Source organism: Mustela erminea, chromosome 15, assembly GCF_009829155.1.
Source record: "Mustela erminea isolate mMusErm1 chromosome 15, mMusErm1.Pri, whole genome shotgun sequence".
Classification (NCBI taxonomy): domain Eukaryota; kingdom Metazoa; phylum Chordata; class Mammalia; order Carnivora; family Mustelidae; genus Mustela; species Mustela erminea.
In genome coordinates, this window is record NC_045628.1 from 83,872,743 (window position 1) to 83,898,042 (window position 25,300).

General features: G+C 42.5%; 1 long non-coding RNA gene across 1 annotated transcript; it reads right to left on the minus strand.

The window, feature by feature from the left end:
• Positions 1-29: 29 nt before the first annotated feature.
• On the minus strand, positions 30-24,787 carry LOC116574561. Its single transcript, XR_004279372.1, has 4 exons — positions 24,616-24,787; positions 16,842-16,966; positions 2,196-2,360; positions 30-68 (listed from the first exon to the last, which is right to left on the minus strand). It is a non-coding gene; the product is annotated as an uncharacterized LOC116574561 (long non-coding RNA).
• Between the last annotated feature and the right edge of the window lie 513 nt (positions 24,788-25,300).

The following is a 25,300-nucleotide window of genomic DNA, read 5'->3' on the forward strand; positions in this document are numbered from 1 at the left end:
GGCTTAACCCACTGAGCCACCCAGGCGCCCAAGAGCTGAGAGTTTTGATGGCCTTCAGAACTTACCTGCTGTCATGAAAAAACAAACAAACAAAAACCAAGAATCCGCCAAGTCATGATTCAGACCAAAGTCCCAAATTACTGCCAAGGTGCAGGTACTAACTCTCCCTAGTTAGGACTGCCTGGATGCCTCCCTTTCATGTTTCATCTTCTGTGTGCAATGTATCAGCAAGCCATGCTGGTCCTGCCCTTCGTTTTCAAATCCCTTTACTTCCTTCCATATCTGCTGTCATTATTTTTTTAAAGATTTTTATTTATTTATTTGACAGACAGAGATCACAAGTAGGCAGAGAGGCAGGCAGAGAGAGAGAGAGAGGAGGAAGCAGGCTCCCCGCTGAGCAGAGAGCCCGATGCGGAACTCGATCCCAGGACCCTGAGATCATGACCCGAGCCGAAGGCAGCGGCTTAACCCACTGAGCCACCCAGGCGCCCCTCTGCTGTCATTATTTTAATCTAATGAATGGGCAGGTCCCAAAACATACGGCTTATACAAATGGCATTGTTTTTATTTACATTAGGATGAGTGCTTAGGTATTTTGCTAAGAAGTTTCCATTTTGAAGGAAAAAGTAGTATCTTTTCACTGGGTCTTTTAAATGTTTGTAAAGTATGTTATGGTATAAAGAAGATCAGATGTTTTCCATAAGGGTATATAAAAGTAATGAAATCTAAATTAATAGGAGCATAGTAGTTCCCCCTTTTTGTTGCTGATTGTAGCCAAGGCTCATGGTCTCCCTAAAAAATGGATAGCTAGGACACACATTTCCTTCACAGGATTATTGTGAAAATCAAATAAAAGTAATGTGACAATTCACTAAAGTAAACAATCATTTACTGAGCACTCACTGCATGATACGCTTACCACTCTCCTAGGTACTGAGCATACAGCGGTGAAGGATGACTTCCCTGCCTTCGTGGACAGGGACAATAGGGCAGAGGAGACCAAAAATAAATGAATACCAACAAAGACGCACGTACACGCACTCACACACACACACCTTCACAGAGGAATACATGGGACGGTGGGTTCTTGAGTTCTACTGATAGAGGCAAGAGGAGCAGCGATATGCAGTTCTGGAAAATGGGGTTCCAGGCCGATGAGCTCCGGCATGGGGCTGAGAACGAAAAGCAGCCAGGATGGCTGGAGCAGGGAGGACAGAGCGGAGGAAGGAATCCGATGAGGCCGAGGAGGTGGGCAGGAGCCGAGTCACCTGTTGGAGGCTACCGCAAGAGTTTCAACTTTATTTTGATTGGAATGGGAAACTGCAGTGGTTGGGAGTCTTATGCAACTAAAAAAAAAAAAAAAAAAAAAAAGACTCCAGTCAATTGAAGAAAAGGAATTGACTGAAAAGAAGTTGGAAAACTCCCATGGGATGCCTGAGTGGCTCAGTGGGTTAAAGCCTCTGCCGTCGGCTCAGGTCATGATCTCAGGGTCCTGGGATCGAGTCCCGCATTGGGCTCTCTGCTCAGCGGGGAGGCTGCTTCCCTTCCTCTCTCTCTGCCTGCCTCTCTGCCTACTTGTGATCTCTATCTGTCAAATAAATAAATAAACTCTTTAAAATAAAAAAAGAAAAAAAAAGAAAACTCCCAGGACCACCCCCAAGAAGCCCGATGAGTCAGGTTTGGAAAACGGGCAGCTGCTCAGTGAGGCGGGCAGGCGGGCAGAGTAGGCAGGACCATCTCCCAGCACTGGTGTGGGGGACCACAGCTGCAGCTGCCAGAGCGGACCCAGCAGGCCTGCCTCCACACCACCTGCAGCCCCAGACCGGTGTCCACTGGTGTCCTCTAGCCCCTTTGGTAGCCTGGCATGGAGGGAAATAGAGAAAGAGGCTCCAAACATAGGGCTGCCAAAAAGGTAGTGTCTGCTTAAGTGTACCCCTGGGGCATTTTAAGCGTTGACCCCAACTTCACTAGGCCCACATGACTCCCTAACACCCTGAGTTAACTAGCCACTTCATATTCTTCCTTCTGAGCAAGAAAGAAAACAGCTCTGGGTGTTCTTGTTCATGCCCATGTCACAAATATCACACGGTTGGTTATGACATTGTCTTACTCCAAGACTAAATGTTAGGACACACTACAAAATATGAGATGTCCCGGATTGAGGCATAACACTCAAAATAGAAGCATTTGCTTACCTATTGCAATGGTAATGTTCTCTGTTAAAGGACGTCATGGTGGAAGGAGCACATTTTTCCCTCACTGAGAATCCTTCTCATGGCGGGTGTGACTCACATTCTTGGCAACCGATTCAAGTTCCCGAGAATATATATATTAGTCAGTTTCTTTCAAAATCCTGAATTCTGAACAAGGAAAAGAGAGAAAAGGCAAATGAGTAGGCTTGTCTTGTATGCAGAAGGCATTTCAAAATGGCTGGCCAAACGAGAAGACGGGAATGAGAGTGCACACACGGCTTTGCCCAGGGAAAGTCACTGCCTTTCGGGAACAAGGATCAGCCGTAATCCCGGGCTTCCGAAAGGAGGCAAGCAGGGAGTCAGTGACAAGCCAGGTGAAGAAAACTTTCCCTGGCATCCGTCCAGGATGATACCATTGTGGGTCAGGAAATAGCAGGATGTTTCTGGCTGTGCTGTAACAGTAGAGTAGTCCCAGGAAAACAATTGAGACGTCTGGATCATTTCACAATGGTGATGGGTGTGTTACATGGAGGTGGTATTTTCTTAAACCTCCAGATTGGAAGTTTCCAATCCTGGCTACACATTAGAGTCACTTGGAAAACTTAAACACACACACACACACACACACACACACACACCCAGACGTACACACACTGAAACCAAAATCTCCAGGGAAAGTCCTAGGTCTCAGCACCTCTAAGAGCTCCCAAGGGATTGCTATGTGCAGCCAGGACTGAGAATCACTACTCAGGCTTCATGCTTCTGACTCGGGAAGCAGGAGATTTGGAATTCAAGAGGCTGGAGAATTTCTTTGCAAGGTGACCGGTGTCTCAGGTGCCTCTTCTTCATTATTTCTATAGTTCTAAGTTCAAAGAACTTCTAAGACATAGTCCCAGGTCTAATTTTTGCTTCATCTACTTTGGTAGACCAGATAACTTGCCTCTGTTTTTGTTGTTGTTGTTCTTTACAGACTTAAAGCTTAATTGTCTGTGCTTAAAAAGAAAAAATGGCTAAGTCTTGAGCATTTATAATGGTATATTTGTCTTTATACCCATCATCTTTAGAATTTTAATATCCATCTGGTTTGTAAGTCAGCCTAATTTTATTCTCTGCTAAGGTATAAAAGTATGAAACTGTAAATTTATAATATCGACTGAGGATATGGGTTGGGTGAGATTGGGTAGCAACCGGAACCCTACAGTGGACTACTTGTCATTCTTCAGGACAAAGGGAACTTCCTGTTTTGTACTCAGACACATGCCCTGGGGCTTACAGGGAGGCTGGGCCAGTCTGGGATGACTCTAGGGCCTGTACTGTCCCCAGTTGCTTCTGACAACACAAGCTGCCCATGGACAGCAGGGCTCTGGACAGAGCCCATGCCCACTCTGGGTAAGCGGAGTGCTCTTGGGACCTGGACAGACACATGGTCAGTGAGTCCTGTGGACTTTTCAAAAGTTATAAACTCTCAAAATCTTGGTTTCCCAGCTAGAAGGAAAACAAAAGACTCTCAGAGGGCAGGCACCCACCACCCCCAGCGTTAGCAGTAAATATACCTAAGGCTTCTAGAAAGTTCACTTCCAGGGAGTATGTCTTAATAGGTTTGTGTGGGGCTCAAGGAGCTCCCTGGTTGACCTGAAGCAGTTGGCTTGTGGGTCAGTCATTGAGAAACAGTGGTCATGGGCCGGGCAGGAGCTTTCCACAGGAAGAAAGTCTAATTAAGAGAGCTGAGTTCCTGATTATAAAAAAGGTTATTTTTACGGGGTATGCAAGCCGTAGTGAAGCTTTCTCTCCCTCTTTTTATCTTCAACCCTTGTTTATCACCAGCACCTTCCATAGAAGCCTGGAAACCATACATCCCAGAAACCCTAGCCTTCTGCATTCTAGGGTTTATATCCTCCCACAACAGGCACTCATGCACTACTTGAAAGGCAAAGGGACCCAGAAGCAGTGGGCTGATGTGTGGATCCTGACAGCCAAGGCTCTGCATGGCCACGAGGCTCCTTAGGGAGGCCCCCTCCTGCTGCGGCTAGGTTTCCAACCTAACCTTAGGTGGAGTCCCTAATCAGGAAACAAACAGCCACAGATTCCCAAGTCTCTGCCCCACCGCTGGCAGGACAAATCTGAAAATGAATGTCTGTTTCCCTTGACTTTTGCTCTCTTAGAATTTCCATCATCTTTTTTAGTATGTGATTCCATAAATCAAGTCCCTTTTTGCTTAAAATACCTGTGATGGGGGTGCCTGGGTAGCTCAGTTGATTAAACATCAGACTCTTGATTTTGGCTTGGGTCACAATCTCAGGTTGAGATGGAGCCCCACATTGGACTCCATGCTCGGTAGAGAGTCTGCTTGAGATTCTCTCCCTCTGCCTCTCCTCTGCTCCCTCCAGCTCCCTCCCCCGCTGCCCCGCTGCTGGTATGTGCTCACTCTCTCCAAAAGAAATAAATAAATTTTTCAAAAAATATCTGGAATAGTGTCTGTTTTTTCGATAAAACACTGACTGATGAAGTATTTGGTGCCAGACGTGGCTCCAGGAAATGACCCTCAAAGGTGGGGATCTGGGAGTCATTGTCCAAGCTAAGTGGGTTGGAAGGTGGTGATGGCCTCATTTCAGTGGTCACGGGTACTCTGTACCTGCAGGGGGTAATTCAGCCAATATCCTTGGGTGTCAGGCATGAAGATAATGCTTTGAGTGCCAGTGGCCCCTGAGAGGGGCACAGTGGTGGGAATGGTGCTTTACAAGGGCTGCAGAGTGGCTGCGTGGAATGCTTATTAAAAAAAAAAAAAAAACTTCAGGGATGTCTGGGTGGCTCTGTCAGTTAAGCGTCTGCCTTCAGCTCAGGTCATGATGCAGGGTCCTGGAATTGAGTCCCACACTGGGCTCCTTGCTTGGCAAGGAACCTGCTTCTCCCTCTCCCTCTGCTGCTCCCCCTGCTTGTGCTCGCTCTCTCACCATCTCTCTGTGTCAAATAAATATAGAAAATTTTTTTAAAAAAAGAAAAAATGTCAGGGGTTCTGAGGTGGCTCAGTCAGTCAGGTGACCCTTGATTTCGGCTCAGGTCATGGTCTCGGTTGTGGGATAGAACACCACGTCAGGGGGCACCTGGGTGGCTCAGTGGGTTAAAGCCTCTGCCTTCAGCTCAGGTCATGATCCCAGGGTCCTGGGATCGAGCCCCACATCGGGCTCTCTGCTCAGCAGGGAGCCTGCTTCCTCCTCTCTCTGACTGCCTCTCTGCCTACTTGTGATCTCTGTCTGTCAAATAAATAAATAAAATCTTAAAAAAAAAAAAAAAAGAACACCACGTCAGATTCTGTGCTCAGGGGTGAGTCTGCTTGAGATTTCCTTTCTCCCTCTCCCGCCTTTCTCTCTCTTTTTCTGAAATAAACAAATAAAACTTCAAATCTCATGCTTAGGACTTGTCATTTTCAATTGAAGTCACAGTCAGGAAACCAGAGATTTTCAATAACCACTCTAACAGAAACTTGTTTTTTATGGCTGCAAGACCAGTAAACTACCCCCAAAAGGCCCAAAAGTCAAACCTGTGGATTTCAGAATTACAACACACATTGAATCCACAGCCGTGGTCTATAAATTTGGGGGACTTGATGGCTGAAGTGAAGTACCCTGTGCATTGTACTGAGGGCATTTGGGTGCATTTGGATGGATGTGAATGCTCTGAACCTATCAGCCCCACTGATTACTTCTTGCCAGGAGAAGCAGCCTTTCCTATATGTCTGAGGAGACTCACTCCACCTTGCTTGATGCCCTGAATAATCTCTTCTTGAGCTAATACATTTTAAGGGAGTGTAGATTCTCCTCGAGATCTAACCCATCTCATTTTTTCCAGACTGTAATCAAAGTCAGCAGCCCCCAGGGACCAGGTTCAAATGTGACCCAGGTTCAAATCTGTAGAAGAGAGACCTAGTCACTGAGGGGACTGCAAGATGGTGGTGGGAACCTGGTACCATTTACAACCTCCCAAGTCTTTCCAGAGAATGTCTTCAACACTCCCATGAGGAGGTCTGCTTGGCCAAGCATCACCAATAATCCTGACTGCCTGTAGGCCAATGTATAGGAAGGTTCCAGGCCAAGGTGCATCCTGCCCCAGCCCCCTAAATGTCACACCATCGTATAAGGAAATCCACACAATCCCTCTTGTGTGCCAGTCGTCCCCTCATACTTGGAATACGCCCTTCATTTTTACTTCTTATCCCCCATCCCCTGCTCACCGTTGAATTAAAAATGAGTCCATGGCCATTTTGCTAAGAGTTAGCTGGGAGAGAGGGAAGAACTGCTTGCTCTGGTGTCAATCTCACTCTCCTTAGGCGACCCAGACTTCCTTTAGTATTTCCTCAAACCTAAGACTTACCAGGTGTGAGGCACATTGTTATTCTATGGGCCACTAACAGGGAAAACATTGCCAACTGTAATTGTAAGATGCCAGCAATTGTAAGATACATCCTGATCCAGAGTGTTAAAATGAAAGAAAAGAAATATGCCTTAGAATGAGTGAAAAATAGTAAATCAAGCTCCTTGAACCTGGCTCCTCGCCTCAGAATTCTTTGTTTTGTTTTAAAGTTGTATTTATTTAAATAATCTCTATGCCCAATGTGAAGCTCAAAATCACAACCCTGAGATCAAGAGTTGCACGCTCCACTCACTGAGCCAGTCAGGCACCCCCAGATTTCCCTGTTTCAAAGGAAGTTCCCTCTCTCTCATACATATCATCCAGCACATTTTTCTGGGTCAGAAGACATGCCCAGACATAGCGGATTTTAGCTTCTACCAACCGGGAGCCCTGATTTTAAAGGATTTTTTAAAGATACGAGAAAACGTTTATGGTCATGACAAGCTGGGAAAGTCTATAATGTAGTATGCAAAATATATTATCAATAGCGTAAGAAAATGCATAAAGAAAACTGGAGACAAGTATTCTAAGAAAATACTTAAAGCATATTGACAAAGGGCTAATATCTTAACTATGTGAAGAACTCATAAAAAAAAGACAAAAATTCTGATAGAAAAAAAAACAAAAATTAGGTTTATCAATAAACATTAATGAACATTTATTGTGTTTCAGGCTCTGTACAGGCTGAGTGTTCAATAAACCAGAAAAAAAAAAAAATTCTGTTCCAGTCACTTTTATGGTCTTTTGAAGGAAGAAATGGTAACAAACAAGTGAATATATGGGCAGACCTCCGAGATATTACAGGTTCAGTTCCAGACCACTATAATAAAGCACATATCAGTTGAGTCAAAAAATTTTTTGGCTTCCCAGTGCATATAAAAGTTATGTTTAGGGTGCCTGGGTGGCTCAGTGGGTTAAGCCGCTGCCTTCGGCTCAGGTCATGATCTCAGGGTCCTGGGATTGAGTCCCGCATTGGGCTCTCTGCTCAGCAGGGAGCCTGCTTCCTCCTCTCTCTCTCTCTGCCTGCCTCTCTGCCTACTTGTGATCTCTCTCTGTCAAATAAATAAATAAAATCTTTAAAAAAAAAGTTATATTTATATTATATTGTAGTCTGTTAAGTGTGCAATAGCATTATGTCTAAAAAAATTACATATGTATCTTAATTTAAAAATACTGTATTGATAAGAAATGCTAAGCATCACCTGAGAGTTTTCAGTAAATCCTGATTTTTTTGCAGTGGAGGGTCCTGCTTCCATGTTGATGGCTGCTGACTGACTGGGGTGGGGTTTGCTGAAGGCTGGGGTGGCTGCGGCAGTTTCTTGAGGTAAGAGAACCATGAGGTTTGCCACACTGATAGAATCTTCCTTTCGTGAACTATTTCTCTGTACCGTGCGATGCTGTTTGATAGTAGTTCACCCTTAGTAAAACTTCTTTCAAAATTGGAGTCCGTCCTCTCGAACCTTGCTGCTGCTTTCTCACTAAGTTGATGTAAGATTCTAAATCCTTTGTGGTCATTTCAATAGTCTTCATGGCATCTCCATCGGGAGCAGTTTCCATCTCAAGAATCCACTTTCCTGGCTCATCCACGAGAAGCAGCTGCTCATCCGTCCAAGTCTGACCATGAGACGGCAGCCATGCGGGCCCATCTTCCCGCCCCACTTCTAACTCCAGTTCTCTTGCTGTTTCCACCACCTCTCCAGTGACTGCCTCCGCAGATGCCCTGAACCCTTCCAAGTCCTCCAGGACGGTGGGAACCAACCTCTCCCAAACTCCTGTTAACATGAATCATTAGCCACCCAAGAAATGAATAAATTTTTAGATAAACAAGCAGAACAAAGCTCACTGAGTAAACTGAGACTCTACTTGAGATTTAGCTCAATTGTTTGTCATTTGTGTTAATAGTCACCTCACACTTGAGAGATACCTGTGTATTGGAGGGAAGAATAGTATCAGAGCACATGGCAGAGGCAAAGTTAGAAAAGAGAACCTATTGGGGTGCCTGGGCGGCTCAGTCTGTTAAGCATCTGCCTTCAGCTCAGGTCATGATCCCAGGGTCCTGGGATGGAGTCTCACATCAGGGTCCTTGCTCAGCAAGGAGCTGGCTTCTCCCTTTGCCCCTCCCCCTCCTCGTGCTTTCTCCCTCTCTCTCTCACATAAGTAAATAAAAATCTTTTAACAAATTAAAAGAAAGAAAAGAGAACCTATTGCCTATGTTTGCAGGTACCAGCTGATGCCTCCATCTGAAGGACACTTCATTCCCCCTTCCTCCTGCACCCACAGAATCTTAAGTCACAGAGGCTCTGGTTAGCCTCTCCAAGCCCCAAGTCCTTACTCTTCTAATCTTACAAATTCTATTTTAATTATTTGTTACCACTTCTATCTTTCCAACTCGGTAACACAGAGTTGACTCACATTTATCCAGTGTTATTTCTCTTCTTTCTTCTTCCAAGACAGTAGGTCTGTATTTTTCCCTTGTGTTCCAGGGCTCAGCTTGCGCCTGAGTTCTAACATTCAATAAACGCTGGTTGAAGTTATGTGTGTATGAATGAGTGAGTGAGGACAAATTGGCCCTGTCTAATACATTTAAGAACATATGGGAAAATAAATATAAAGCAAAGGTGGTTATTGTAGATGCATTTTGTACTAGGAGCAAAGTAGAAAATCCCCTGAACTTGGTCTACATTCCAAATTTCACGTACACATGACCTGTCATTGCTAAGTCCAGGATGTCATCAGAACCTTAGAAACAGAATGACCTCCAATGGGAATCTTCAGAGGGTTCCACTCTAGGTTTGAATTTTCTATAAAAGATATGCTACTGTTTAAAAGGGTAGTTCAAGGGGCGCCTGGGTGGCTAAGTGGGTTAAAGCCTCTGCCTTCGGCTCAGGTCATGATCCCAGGACCCTGGGATTGAGCCCTGCATGGTGGGGGGGGGGTGTCTCTGCTCAGCGGGGAGCCTGCTTCCCTTCCTCTCTCTGCCTGCCTCTCTGTCTACTTGTGATCTGTCTGTCAAACAAATAAATAAAATCTTTTAAAAAAAAAAAGAAAAGGTAATTCAAAGGGACAAGCAGTAATTACAGATATTCAGTAACATTTGACTCTGTCTTGACCTCAGTCCAGATTCACTCCGGTGGCCTGCCATGGAGTTAAGGCAAGGCTGGAATTCCCTCGCTAAAAATATGGGGAGGGCTCAGCCCTGAGGAGCAGCTGCCAGGTGCAGGGGCTCTGCTTCCCAACAGGAAGTTCAGCCAATAATCTCCATTCCCAGAGTAGGTGGTGGTCCCAGCAGGTCAGAGCTGAGTTTAGTGACATGGCAGTGACAGGAAATGCCGAATGTGGCATTTTTCAGATCTTTAGCCTGTGAATAAATATGATGCTCATTTCCCATACTCTGTCCTCCAAATCCAGGTAATGCAAACATGAGATTCCCAGGCATTTTAATTTTGCTCCCATTCTTCCTTCTTTCAACATTATTTGCATTGACTTAAATAAACTTGAACAAATATATCTGTTTATGATCCTTATATCAAGATCATGATATTCACTACGTGGGAATGAAAAGAAATTCAGCAATGAGTGAAGTGGAAAAAAGAAAACAGTGACAACGGTTAAATAGCACCATGATTTCTGCTTTTGCTGTGAACATCAGGTCCTTCTCACCTTCCCCCCCTCTCCCCCACACACAAAGACACACATGGAAGCCTTGGGTGTGGCATCTGGCGGCCCATTCAGGAGGCATCACTTCATCTACCACTCATGTAAATCTGGCCAATTACCCGCCCTCTTCAAAACTAATCTTTCCCACCCTTATACTGGGATAATAAAACTCTCAAGATTATTGAGAAGAAGAAAAGGAGCAACATGGTTCAACAGGAGCTGTCACAGAGCATGTCTTCACTCAGGGGCTCTAAGCTCCAGCACTCAACCCTGCCACATCCTGAAAGAGAAGACCCAAGGTGCACTTCCTGTTTGGAACCCCTGCACAGTTCCATCTTGGCTGCCAGATGTTCATTGTCGTTTTCATCTCGCCTCAGGTTCTGAATGTGATGCTTCAATTCTGTCCCAGCCTTGTGAGGATTGTCAAGAGGACTAAATTTAATGACTTGATATTGGTAAAGCACGTACAACAGTGTCTGCCACTTAGTGAGTGCTTGTAAGTGATACATGTTTGGCATGAAGGTCGTGGGGGTCCAGTTTTGGGAGCATGGTTTTGACTTTTTATCAGCTTTAATAACATGTTGTTGAATAGAAAGATCCACTGTCTTGTACGATGTCAGTCTGTCAAAATGGCAGGATTGGGGTGTTTCGGGTTAACTAATTGCAGAGTCAAAGCTCTGCAGAGACAACATAAAATTGCTCACATGGCACAAACCCAGCTCTGCACCCCTCCTCTGATCTCTGTGCTCCTGGTAATTGTCCCGAAATAGTACAGTGACTGTGATGGTTTTCCTGCAGGGGGCGGTAAGGGATCTGGAGGAAAGCTCCCTTTCCTCCCATTGCATAAAGGTGATTGACCAGCGAGGAGCCTTGGCTGTTGGGGCAGAAGCTTCAGGAACTATGGAGGGGCTTCGGGACGCAGTGTGCCAGCTTCCCAGGCTGTTGGATGTGAGCGCACCCGTGTGCTTGACCACCTGCTGGGGATGGCCCTGGCTGTTGTGGCCAGCCACTCACATCTCTGCAGCCCGCCCATCACAGACCATGTCTTGCTGCATACTTTGGATAAATCAGGAAGTTTACAAGTATTTTAGACTCTCACGTGATTTGTCACTCTGAGTACACACAGACAAGCCCATTATGGCTGTTAGCATACCCAAGTGTAATCTGAGGTCTGGTTGGTCTCACATACTTGGGCCTTATTACTTTTGTCAGCTTTCTCCTACATGGACCCTTTCTTCAGGAAACGGGTTAAAATGTATCCTCCTCATTCTGTACCTTTATAGGTCTGTAAGTGACTAGATCTGGGGTCTTTTACTGGTTTGCTTTTTGTAACATGCAACCAGAAGGAGTCATGCCTAAACACCACATTTCTTTATGTTCTAAATCAAATTTGACCCATCACATTTTATAATTTCTAAATCATATTAAAGCATCACATTTCTTTATTTTCTAGTTAAAAATATATCTTGAGAAATGTCCAGGATTGTAGTCAGAGAGAAATTTAGAGACTCGCTTGTGTTTGTTAGTAAACATTTTGCTATGCTTACCAAATTAGCAACAAAAGGAAGATTTCTTTTCTTTTTTTTTTTTTTTTTAAGATTTTATTTATGTATTTGACAGAGAGAGACAGCAAGAGAGGGAACACAAACAGGAGGAGTGGGAAGAAGCAGGCCTCCAGCTAAGCAGGGACCCCAGTGAGGGACTACTAAGACCCTGGGATCAGGGCCCAAGCCAAAAGCATACGCTTGATGGCTGAGCCACCCAGGCACCCCTAGACTTCAATTTAAAAAAAAAAAAAAAGAGTGAATTCATTGCTGGCAATGAATGCCTAAACACTCTATGTATTCTGATTGAAGACTTTAGTCCATTTATATAACATTTTTTGTGGTCTTCTTTTGCTTCCTTACATTGTGGCTCAATGACTTTCTTTTTTTTTTTTTAAAGATTTTATTTATTTATTTAATAGAGAGAGCACAAGCAGGCAGAGCGGCAGGCAGAGGGAGAGAAAGAATCAGACTCCCCAGTGAGCAGACATGGGGCTCAATCCCAGGACTCTGGGATTATGATCTGAGCCAAAGTCAGCCATTTAACCAACTGAGACACCCAGGTGTCCCTCAATGACTTTCTTTAGTGGTGTGTTTAGATTCCTTTCTCTTTATCTTTTGTGTGTTTACTATATGTTTTTACCTTGTGGTTATCATGAGGCTTATGTAAGAACTTATATTTATAATAATTTAAGTTGGTAACAACTTAATTTTGATCATATTCTAAAGCTCAAAATTTTTTTGTTAAATAAATAATAATATATTCACATAACAAAATTTTACATATTCTCACTCATTTTTGTTAAAAATCCATAATGCTAATGGAAAAGAAGAAGAATACATCCAAAATTGAAAATAAAATCCTCTTTGCCTTGTGGGATTATGTCTAACCAATGTTTAGTTTCCTCTCTGGCTCTTTTACATTTTCTAATTTTTCCACAATGAAAATTTACCACTGTATAATCAAAATCTAATTTTTCAAATGTAGGGCACCTGGGTGGCTCAGTCAGTTGAGTGGATGAGTCTTGGTTAAGCTCAGGTGGTGATCTCAGGGTCATAAGAGATTATGGGTCATAACCCCATGTTATGTTCCACACTCAGTGTGGAGTCTGCTTCAGATTCTCTCTCCCTCTCCCTCTGCCCCTCCTCGTTGTGTTCTCTCTCTCAAATAAATAAATAAATCTTAAGAAAAAATTTTTAATGCACTCCTATTCAGAAGTAAATCAACTTTTCATCTAAGATTCTGAGAGTCATTATGTTGAGCCCTGTAGTCACGCCCTCTGCTCCTTAGTTGTCCAGCCAAGTCAAAATCTCTCAAACTCAGTTTATCTTCTGAAATATGGGAATATCAACTGTTGTTCTTGATATAGAAGTGTGATGAGGCACAAGTGACAATGTCCACACACAAATATCTGACATACAGTAGGACATTCTGAAGGATTATTACTAGCAGCTCCTTTCTAGGATATTGGTGAACATTACAGAGTTTGTTCCCTTCTTGGCAAAGGCATTGGCATATCCATGTTTCATTCCTAAGGGGTGATTCATGATGGAAACATTAGGCACTTTAGAAGATGGATTACACCAGAGCTAGAAGTCTGCTTGATAAGGGTTCCTTTGGAGTAATTCCCATGTAGAAAGCTGAGTTTGAGAAATAGGGTCTTTCTAGCAGCTCAGCTCCATCCATGCCACCTCTGCCAGGTGCTTTCAAGATAAACACATTTCCTTATGGACTGCCAGAGCATCAGGGTGTCTGGTTGCTCAGTTGGTTAAGTGTCTGCCTTCCACTTAGGTTGTGAACTCAGAGTCCCTGTGTTAAGCCACATGTTGGGTTCCCTGCTCAGTGGGGAATCTGCTTTTCCCTCTGCCTTTGTTTGTGCTGTCACTCACTCACTCTCTCAAATAAATAAATAAAATCTCTAAATGGTCTCTCGGGAGGTTAAGAAGGCTGGACCATTTATTCGAGATTTTCCTGCCACAGTAGTTGAGGGTTTGGCCTTGGGTGTTAACATCTGACACCGTTCTCCTCGGTACCAGAGGAAACCCTTGGGCAGTAAAGGGAGATGCAGGTAGAAACTGTAGGTGAGTCCAGGTGGACTGAGGGGGATACATGGTGTGGCATCAAGAGTCACTGCAGTAGCCTTGTCCCAGAGTAGGCAACTCTGGGGTACAAGAAGTTGGTGACTATCCAGATATGCTATATTACAAAAGTTTAGATGACAAATGGAAGGAACCTAGATACCTGAGTCACCAGATGGAGGAGAGCTTTTGCCAATCTGACACTTGGAAGCTGTCACGAGTCAGAACCTTTGGGGCTTTCCAAGTGGTCAATTTGGACATACTGTGGAGACACAAGGAAGCTTCATTACAATACTTTGTGACCTTTTCCTAGGAAGCTCACCATAACATAACCAGTTGGATCATGGGTCTATTATAAAAGGAGATAACTCGGAAACCGCCAGATGGAAGAGATGCATGGGGCAAGGTATGGGAAGAGGTCTCCAAGCTTCCATGCCATCTCAAAGGGGACCATTTTCCACAAATATCCCTAAAGCTCAAAATTTTTACTCTATTTCTCCCCACGTTTTCTGTTTTTAATGTCAGATTTTACCTCTTTTTCTCTTGTATCCTGTAACTAGTTATTATAATCATACTTATTTTTACTACTTCATTTTTTGACCTTCATCCTAGCTTTATATGTGATTAGTACACTACTTTATATATATTTACTTGTTCAGTGAGACTTATTCTCTCCTCTGCTCTTGTTACTATCATATTTTCTTTTCAGCTTAAAGAATTCTCTTTAACATTTCTTGTAAGCCTGATTTAGTCCTTTACCTTTTGCTTGTCTGTAAAATTATTTATCTCTCCTTCAATTCTAAATGATGTTTGCCAGGTAGGCTAGGTTGGAAGTTTTTTTGGTTGGAAGTGTTTTCTTTCAGCACTTTGACTGTATCATGCCAATCCCCTCTGCCTTCATGGTTTCTGCTAGAAAATTTGCTGATAGTTTTATTGGAGTTCCTTTGTATGTTAACAATTTATTTTTTTCTTTTGCTGCTTTTAGGATTCTTTTTCTTTAATTTTTGACATTTTGACATTTTGACATTTTAACTATAATGTGTCTTGGTGTGGATTTTCTTGTTGGAATTCTTTAGACTTCCTCATTCTGGATGTCTTTTTCCTCCACCAGGTTAGGGAAGTTTTTAGTCACTATTTCTTCAGATAAAATTTCTTCCCACTTTTCTACTTCTCCTTCTGGGAGCACTATAATACAAATTTAGTCTGTTTTATGTTGTCCCATAAGTTCCTTGGGCTATCTTCTTCTTCTTCTTTTTTTTTTTTTCTTTTCCATCCTTTTTCCTATTTGCTGCTCTGATCAGGTGAGTTCCACTGCCTTGTCTTTACATTCACTGATCCTTTCTTCTGCCTCATTTAGTCTGCTGTTGAACCCCTCTACTGTACTTTTCATTTCAGTTATTGTGTTCTTCAACTCTGTGACCTCTCTTTGGCACTTTCTTATATTTTATCTCTTTGTTGAAGTCCTCACTCTGTTCATCTATTCTTCTCCCCATTTTGGTGAGCATCTTTATGACCATGACTCTGAAGTCTTTATCAGATAAATTATCTCTGTTTCATTAAGGTGTTTTTTTTTTTCCTTAAGTTTTCTCTCCCCCCCCCCCGCCCCTTAGCACATATTCCTCTATTTTTTTTTTTCATTTTGCTTGACTCTCTGTATTGATTTCTATGGTATTGCAATTTCTGTCCCAATCATGAAGGAGTGCCCTTGTGCAGGAGATATACCTTGTGTTCAATCCTCCCCCAGGTCTGTCTTGTCTCTCAAACCTTTGTTTTTGTCCAAGCAGTCTATTATATTTTTAGTAGTTCCATGTAGTTACATATGTGCACAGACTTGTCAGTATCCCAAAGAGGAAGATCTTAGCACCTAGACTGAGGCTGATTGGAAGCAAGACCCTCAGTCATCAGCTTTTAAATGTGTACAAATATATACAGTCTTGAAGTTATAACAATCATTAGTCCCACTGGCCACCAGAGCCAGGAGATATATAGGTGTCCTCTGGGTTGCAATTACAAAATTGGGGCCCTTGGGTGAGTGTATAACCTCTTTTTTGGGAGATACCAGAAGAAAAAGGCAGAAGAAAAGTGCCAAGATGGTGTCTATAGCCTATATTCCTTGAGAACAGGTCTGTAGGCCATTAGACACCTGCTAAGTCTGAAACCTGCTCCTCAGGCTTTTCTGTTTTTGTTTTTATTTATTTACTTATTTGGTTAATAGTGACCATCTGAATAGATGTGAAGTGATAGCTTATTGTGGTTTTGGTTTGCATTTCCCTAATGATTAGCTATGTTGAGCATCTCTTAATGTGCTTTTTGGCCAGGCATCTGGTTTTAAACTATTATAGAGTATCAAATTATAGCTGCTTTCAGCCAATATGCATGTCATTTATAAAACTACATAACAAAGACATCCCCAAAACAAACAATCTGAAGACCAAAGAGCTTTTTAAGGTGACTCAGAAGTTAAGCACATGTCACTTCAGTTGGGTTCTGTTAGGTTGGAGATCTTCATTGTGTGCCCAAAGCACACAGCACTTCTAGCTCAGTCAATGTTTAAGTAAGCAGATGAACACCATACTCACTTGGGAGGTTATAAAGACCTCTTAAAAGAGAAGAGATGTTTTTAATACATACAGTAAACTGTAGGTCTACTTGGCCTATATGGTTTCACCTGTGCATTCTTTCATCCATTTAAGGAAGAAATAAGATCAACTCTAGATGAATTTTCCAGCAAATAGAACACTTCCCAACTCATATTATGAAGCTGACATTGTTCTGAAACCAAAGCCAGACTATGTATATAAATACACATTTTATGTATATGTATTTATTTCTATGTATACATTTTATGCACATATATCCATAAAATTCTATAAGCATCCTCCTTCTCCTTTTTACACTTCTTAGTTATCCATTACAAGTGAAGGGGAGAAAATGGTCTTTTAATGCATTTCACATCTTTTACCTTGATGGTTGGCGGTACCAAGGATGGAAGCATAGCATTAGTAATGTAGGCTGCTCCTGGGTGTGACCCATACAAATTACACCCCATGCTCAGAAACTTGGCCTTTCGAACTGGCTGGCTACCTTCTGAAAAAAGAAAAAATTCTGTAAGCCAAAATGAATTGAAAGATTGACATGCCTTAAAGGAGACCTATTAAGGATAAAAATATACCATTGGAGGTTCTTCTGATAAACCAAGTAAACAAAACCATGGGATAGATCCATTAGAAGATATTTTTGTGAGACACTCAGACTCTGAGAATTGATACTTGAATGAGTTAGAAGGGCAGGGAAAGATTAGAGGGTTAGTTTCCAATTGAGCAGGGGTTTGTTTACACAACTCTCTGAAGTCAGAGCCAACATATCTACCAGTATTGACTGTGTGCAATGTTCCTTTGGATTTGAGAGATGAGCTGCACTGTCACTAAAAGTGGGTTTTTCTGTACAGAGTGGGGTAGTGATCTCATCTTTGAGTCCCACACAAGCCCAGTAGGTAACCCTCCAGGCGAGAGTGGGATTTCATTAGTGGATGCTTTCCATCAGTGCATCAGGAGGAATGAAAGGGCTGTCCCTAGATGTGGAGTTTCCTAGGGATCACATTATAGTTCTTCATCCGTTTTCCCACTGTGATGTTAGCTATTCGATGGTAGGGGCATTGTTTTATTCAACTTTGTACTTCTTCATACCTGATCCATTGCCAGGCATCCAGTTTGTGCCCAGTAAATAGAGTATACCTGGTTGGGGCCCTTAAGAAAACTCTTATTCCCCGAGGCTTTCATCGCAGGAGGGACATACCCTGAGTGGGTATCTGTGAGTATCTGTGCTTTTCTCCTGAGCTCCCTGAAGCCCATTCACCATTCATTACTTAATAATTATTTGTCTTTTGAATTTAACAGGGAGGCCCAAACTTGAGCAGTTTTCCACAGTGGCCCCCCAATGTGGCTCAGCAAACCCATAGACACTTAGAAGGGTGGTCTCCATTTGATTGATTCTGGCCTCCAAGCCAGTTCTCAGCATTAGATTCTTCCTTCTGTTTCCTGGTTTCCCTGAGCTCTCAATGGGGAACTCACCCCCTAGACTGTTTAGCAAAAGTCCAGGCTTTCGGCTGGGGGTCCAGGACTTTGGGAACTGAGAGATTAAAATTATTCAAGGGTACCATATCAGCAGAGAGCAGGGACTTCTATTCAACATGTCTAAACGAGTTTATTAATACCTATTGCTTTTTAGTACACAGGTTAGATTGCTCTAATGAAAAGATTTGGAAAAACAAAGCCCTGAATAATACAGAAGTTCCTTTCTTTTTCATATAATAATCCAGGTATAGTGGTCCAGGCTTGTGGGACAGCTCTGTCATCCTATCTTTGGTGAAGGTTCTGGTTGTTGATGTTTTCCTACTAAAGAAAAGAAGAAAAGAGATAGGGGAAGTCCTCCTCTGATTTTTTTTTTTTAAAGATACTGTACATGACCCTCCCAATTACAGTCCAGTGTGAGAATCTAACACAGAGCCACAATGAGTCATGGGCAAGTCTCAGGCTGCACATCCAGACCCTTGCTAAAATCCATCCTCCAGAGCCTGACTATCCCATCCTGTTCCCTTCACACCAAGAAAACTCCTACCACTGTAAAACAAAATATTTGCACTTGCCCCTAAAGGTGACATTTTGCCTTTTGTCTCTGTATTGTTGTATTTGTTCTCTCTGCTGGAAAACTCTCCCTTTCCCTCCAAAGACAACCCTTACTCATCCCTTTAGGTGGGAAGCTGCTGAAGTACCAAATCCAAGAGATTTGGAGCCAGCACTGTACAAGGTGCTCCTTATATTCTGAAAAGCACTGTGTGTCTCCACCCACTGCTCATGCCACAGCCCTGGGAGACAACATGCCTCACCCCTACATCTGACCCGTCACCAAGCTTAATCTATGTCCCAAAGAGCTCTCAAATCCCAGCTGGTTTCTCTCCAACTCCACTGCCACTGTTGGAGCCTCCAAACCAGGTTGTGTTTGAGAGTGAAAGGCACCCCAACAGATGGCAAGAGATGACAATAGTCACAAACTTGGGTAGGTTTTAGGCAAATCAGGGCCTGGGTAATAAGGCTCTAGGGTTACTCTAGTTTCTAGCCTGGTTTGGGTCTCTGGCCCTCCTGCTTGTTCTGCCTGTTTCCAGGTTGGACCCCTACATTCCATTCTCCACACAACAGCCCAAGTATGCTGTTTTTTTTTTTTAATAAACATTTTATTTATTTGAGAGAGAGAGAGATAGAGAGAGAGAGAGAGATCACAAGCAGGGGAAAGGGGTAGAGGGAAAAGCAGGGAACTTGATGGGAAACCCGATCCCAGGACCCCGGGGGTCATGACACGAGCTAGAGGCAGGTGCTTAACTGACTGAACTACCCAGGCATCCCCAAGTGCTCTGTTTAATACACAGAACTAATGATAGCACTCCCTGCTACAAACCATTTGGTGCCTTTTAGTCATCTTAAACTCTCAGTGACATTATTATTATCGTATCCTAAATAATTGATTGGTTTGGGGGTTTTAGTTTAAATGATGTGAGGTTCTTGCTTTAACAATAACTCATGGTGCTGTCTGTTCCCCACATTTTATAATTACTTTATATCTTACAGTTTTCATTAGCAAATTAGCTATAGATTTAGTTAATTAATAAAGCAGGGAACTTCAAAAAAATAGATGATAAAAATAGATAGATCATCTCCCAATGGCTCCCCAGTGTCTTCAGGACAAAATACAAATTGATTAATGTGGTCTAGGTTCTTGGAAACTGGTTCCTTCTACCTACCAGTCATAACTTGCCTCTCTAGCCAGGCTCCTAAATATTCTATCTCCTGTCTCTGAGCCTTTGCACAATGTTCACTCAGCTTGAAGACCATCCTACACACCTTGTACCCAGCAGGTTTCTATTCCCTTTTAAAGTCTCAATGTAGAGGCGCCTGGGTGGCTCAGTTGTTAGGCGCTGCCTTTGGCTCAGGTCATGGTCCCAGGGTCCCGGAATCGAGTCCCACGTCGGACTTCTTGCTGGGTGGGGAGCCTGCTTCTCCCTCTGCCACTCCCCCTGCTTGTGTTCCTCTCTCACTTTCTCTTTCTCTCTGTCAAATGGATAAATACAATCTTTGAAAAAAAATAAAGTCTTCCATTTACTCTAGGAAACTGTACATTCCAATATACTACGTTACATTCCCATGTAACAATTATCCAGCTATTTTGTGTCATCCATGGATGTCTGCAAGTTCTGTGAAGGGAAGGCCTGTGTAAGTCTTGTTCACTGTTCTATTCCTAGCCCTTAGCACAGATGGCCCTGGTCCCACGTGGTCATTGGTCAAGTGTCCGTGTTCTTGGAGTCCTCCTTGTCGCTGTGTTAAGGTTCTTCTCTCAGCCACCTCCACATTCCTTTCATGTGCTGTGATGTGCCGGATGACATGAGGCTATCCTCAGGCCATCTGCTCAGGAGCCTCACCCATCCAGGCTCTCATGACTCAAGAGGCCTGGGGCTTGGGGCTCTACAAAGAGCCTTATGGCTTCCCCGGGCTGTGGCATCCCCTCAGTGTTTTCCAGGGCTACTATTAGCTTTCATCCAGGCTGAACGAGGCTGCTTTTCAGAGACACCATCAAAGTGTGTCTCCATGATTCTTATCTTCATCTCTCTGAAGTTCATCCTCACCCAGTGACCTTTAATCTCCTCTTGGGTAGAACAACTTGCTTTTACATCACCACCAAATTTTCCTGAATCATTTGTTTATGGCATAAACGTTGAAAGTTTGGCGCTCATACTAGGTTTTGGTAACTCAGAAAGAATTTTCTTTCAAAGCTTCTGTCTCTGTCATGAGCATCAAAAGTCCATTTTGGTGACTCATTTCTTTATGAAATTAACTGATGACTCAGTACGTTCAACTCTTTTGAGTTGCGGCCCTCTCAAAGGCAGTAAGCATATCTCATGGTCTGGATTTAATGATGGAAGGGAATGTGGGATAAAAAGGAACTAATGAGAATGAGTTTATATGTCAAAATACTATCTCTATACAGACACAACAAATGCACAGACACTTTACAATGACATGAGGTCGCATGCACAGGAATCCCATTTCCAGGGATTTATCCTACAGAAATACTTACAACACAAAATAAAAATGAATGCATAAAGATGTTTTACAGTGTTTTGTTGTTGTTGTTTTTAGAGACAGAGAGAGTGGGAACAGGTAGAGGGAGAGAGAGATAATCTTAAGCAGTCCCCACGCTCGGTGCAGAGCCTGACATGGGGCTTGATCACATTACCCTGAGATCATGACCTGAACTGAAATCAAGAGTCAAATGCTTAACTGACTAAACCACCCAGGCTCACCACAGCATTTTTTATAATACTGAAAAATCATAAAAACCTAAATGTCCATCAATAGGGACTGGTTAAAAGATGATAAATGGTTAAAGAAGAGATGGTACATATATAGATAAGTCTATCTATCTATCTATCTATATATGAATATTACTTAGCCATATAAAAGAATAAAATCTTGCCATTTACAATGACATGGATGAAGCTAGAGAGTACTATGCAAAGAGAAATAAGTCAGTCAGGGAAAGACTGATCATATCATATGATCACATTCATATGTGAAATTTAAGAAACAAAAGAAATGAGAAAAGGAGCAAAAAAGGAGAGACAGAGGCAAACTAAGACACAGACTCTTAACTATACGGAACAAACTGATGGTTACCAGAGGGGAGAGGGGAGGAGGAGCTAGAGGATGGGAATGAAAGATCAAACTTATCATGATGAACAAAACAAAATGATAAAAAAAAATTTACAACTACCTTTATGATAAGCTGCTTTGTCATGTACAACATATTGTGAACATCTCCATTTGTAACGGAAGCACAGTATTACATCCCACAGAGACACCAAGACTATCAACTTTTCTGCACTTAGGTTTTCTCTAATTTTAAAACATTTTAAAAACAGGGGCCCCTGGGTGGCTCAGCTGGTTAAATGTCTGCCTTCAGCTCAGGTCATGATCTCAGGGTCCTGGCATCGAGACCCACACTGGGCTCTGTGCTCAGCAGGGGATCTGCTTCTCTCTCTCCCTCTGCCCACACTTTCTCTTTGTCTCACTCTGTCAAATAAACAAATAAAATCTTTTAAAAAAATTTTTTTAAACAAAGTTGGGTAAGTGTTCTTTTAAATATTTGCATACGTAAATACTGATTTTTAAAAAGTTTTTATCATGAAATGTTCAAATACGCAAACACAGAATAGTACAATGACCGTCCATGTATTAAATCCAAATTCTGCAATTACCATCCAGGAGCAGGTCTTGTTCCATTTATACCCCACCTACTTCCCCTCCCAATTATACTGAAGCAAATCCTAAAAATAATATCATTTCATCCATAAATATTTCAGTATGTGTCACTAAGAGATAAGATTCTTCTTTTAAAATATAACTGTAATACCAACATTACACCTAAAATCATTTTAAACATTAATTTCCTAATATTATCAAATGAACAGTGTTCAAATGCTTGATTGTCTCACAGAACTGTAATTTTTTTGTGTGCAGTTTCTTCTTCAAATTAGGATCCAAATAAGATCTATATGTCTCTTGGCTGATAAACTTCTTAATTCGTTTTTTAGAGCAGCGTGATTGAGGTATAACTTGTACAACATAAAACTCACCAACCTATTTTTCTTTTAATCCATAAACTTCCCTTCCATCTCTTTTTCTTTTTGCAAATTTTTGGTGAAGAAAGCTGGTAACGTTTCTCACTGCTGCCCCATGTAATGTCACTTAGCAAGTTTCCCCTTTCCCCTATACTTTCAGAAAATCAGTGGTTAGATTTAGATGTGGGATCAGATTTAAGCTTTACATTTTGGGCAAGAATACTTCACAGGTGGTGGTGTGTACTTTCACACTGTCTGCTTATTTTTTGTTTATTTATCAGCCATTGGCACTTCTTAACTAGAGCCCATATACGGGTCACACCGTGCTAATATTCTACCTTGTTTTCTTCATTTATTAGCCGGAATACTTTGTAAATAGAAGCCTCCGCTTGTCCCTCTCTGGTTACCCAGTACAATAGTTCATACTGGAATGGAAAAATAAATACCCAATTCTTTCTTTTATTTGCCAATCTTGACAATAAAGTGTGGGTCCCTAGCTCTGAAGGTGACCAGCAACGGTGTTATCATTGCTGTTTTTAGTATCCTTTTGAATTTGTAGATGTAGACAGTTTTAAAGTGTTTCCATCCAATGCTGTAAGATTCCTGGTTACTCAAACCATCTTCTGGTTGATGGGAACTCTCACTGCCACAGGGAACTTTTCGGACGTAACTGCAGAAGTCAAGCCGAGCCTTCCTTCTTGTCTCAGGAAGATAACCCGGGTTCATTCACACCCACTCACCCTAGAACCTAATAAATCACAGACCAGGGAAGAAAGGAGGAGACAAATAAAAAGTGAACAAAGGCCCTCTGCTTAACTAGAAAAAGCTCTGGGGCACAAGTCAGACTATCTGGGTTTAAGTGCGGACTCTGTAAATGGCAGAGTATTTCACTTGAGACAACTGGTCAACTCTAATTCTATCCCTTTTAAATTTTTTCTCATTTGTCTATGAGGATCATAATACCAGGAACAATAATAGGAATGACAATGACAATGTTGCTTGTTTCACAAGTGTCTGTGTAAAGGCCTGCTATCACTGTGGCTCCTTCAGCCTGCGCTCCCTATCTGAAGAGCCCCTCCACAAGAGCAGGTGGTGCTTTCTCTCCCTTCATCTGTCTAGCAGTCTCTTTGAAATGCTCTCTCTAAAGGGCTCTCAAACCTCCTTTCAAAAATATTAGGGAAACCTGGGTGGCTTAATCAGTTAAACATCTGCCTTCCACGCAGGTCATGATCCTGGGATGGAGTCCTGCATCCTGCTCCCTGCTCAGCAGGGAGTCTGCTTCTCCCTCTGCTGTCCCCCCAGCTTGTGCTCAAATAAATAAATAAAATCTTTTTTTTTTTTTTTTTTTTAAAGTGTGCATTCCTTTGATTCAGCAATCCTACCTCCTGGAGGGAATAGACAATTGAGATAAGATGTATTTGTGAGAATGGCCATTACAGGGTGATTTACAAAATCTTAAAAATTGGAAAGAATCTAAATATACCAGCAGGTATGGAAATGATGAAACATCCATTAAATAAAATGGAATACCATACAAAAACTGAAAATAATTTTGGAGGTCTGTATTGACTGACCTGAGACATATTTGCGATCTATTCCTAAATCTAAACAAATCAAGACACAGAAGCTGGGTGGGGCCGGGTGAGGCACACGGGAAGCCACTGGGTGATGGAAATGTTTAATGTTTTGGCCTGGATAGTGACTAAGCAGGTGGACACAGAGGTAAACCCACACTGAGCTACGTACTCAAAATTTAAGTACTTTACTGTGTGTATGTTTTACTAATAAACAAGAAAAAGTAAAGAAGAAGGAGGAGAGGAAGAAGGAAGGAAAGAAGGAAGGAAGGAAAGAAAAGGAAAAGGAAGGCAAGATCGTCAGAAGCAAGGAAGCAGGCACCAAAAAAGTCATACCAGCCAAAACACAAACCAAATAAACCACATAACATGATCCTGCATATATAGTAGGAACCCAAATTTTTGTTTTTAAAAAAGATAATTAAAATGATATACTCCTAGAAGACCATTTGTGTACCAAATATTAAGGGATAAGGGTGCCCCAGTCTTTTAACCTGTTTATCCAGAGAGTGGGCAGTTCCAGCTCTGTGCGCATCTCTTCTTGTCTGTACTGTCTTTGTAGCACCTCCTGCTGTGTCTCCTGGGGACCCCCTTTACCCCCCAGCTTGTTCTCCTCCAGCAGCCAGGGGGAGCCTTGGTAGCCAGGACCCCTCACCCCTTCCTCACGTTCCAGTGACTTCTTGTCACAAAGAGAACAAAATGTGACCTCACCTACCTCAGTGACCTCCCTTCTGTTCCTTCCAGGACAGGAGTTCTCGCTGTTTCTTGAACACGCCAAGGCAATCTTCACCCTTGATGCTTTTCTCTCAAAAATTCACATGGCTCGGGGCACCTGGGTGGCTCAGTCGTTAAGCATCTGCCTTTGGCTCAGGTCATGATCCCAGGATCCTGGGATCTAGCCCTGCATCTGGCTCCCTGCTCTGCGGGAAGCCTGCTTCTCCCTCTCCCACTCCCCCTGCTTGTGTTCCCTCTCCAGCTGTCTCTCTCTCTCTCTCTGTGTCAAATAAATAAATAAAATCCAAAAAAAAAAACCCACAAAAAAACTCAATAGCTCATCCTCTCCTTTCCTTCAAGTTTCCTCCCTCAAATGGCATTTCTTCAGAGAAACCTTTCCTGAACTACCAAGCTAAACTGTTACTGCCATAGCCAGTAATCTATTCCCACTCTTATTTTATTTTT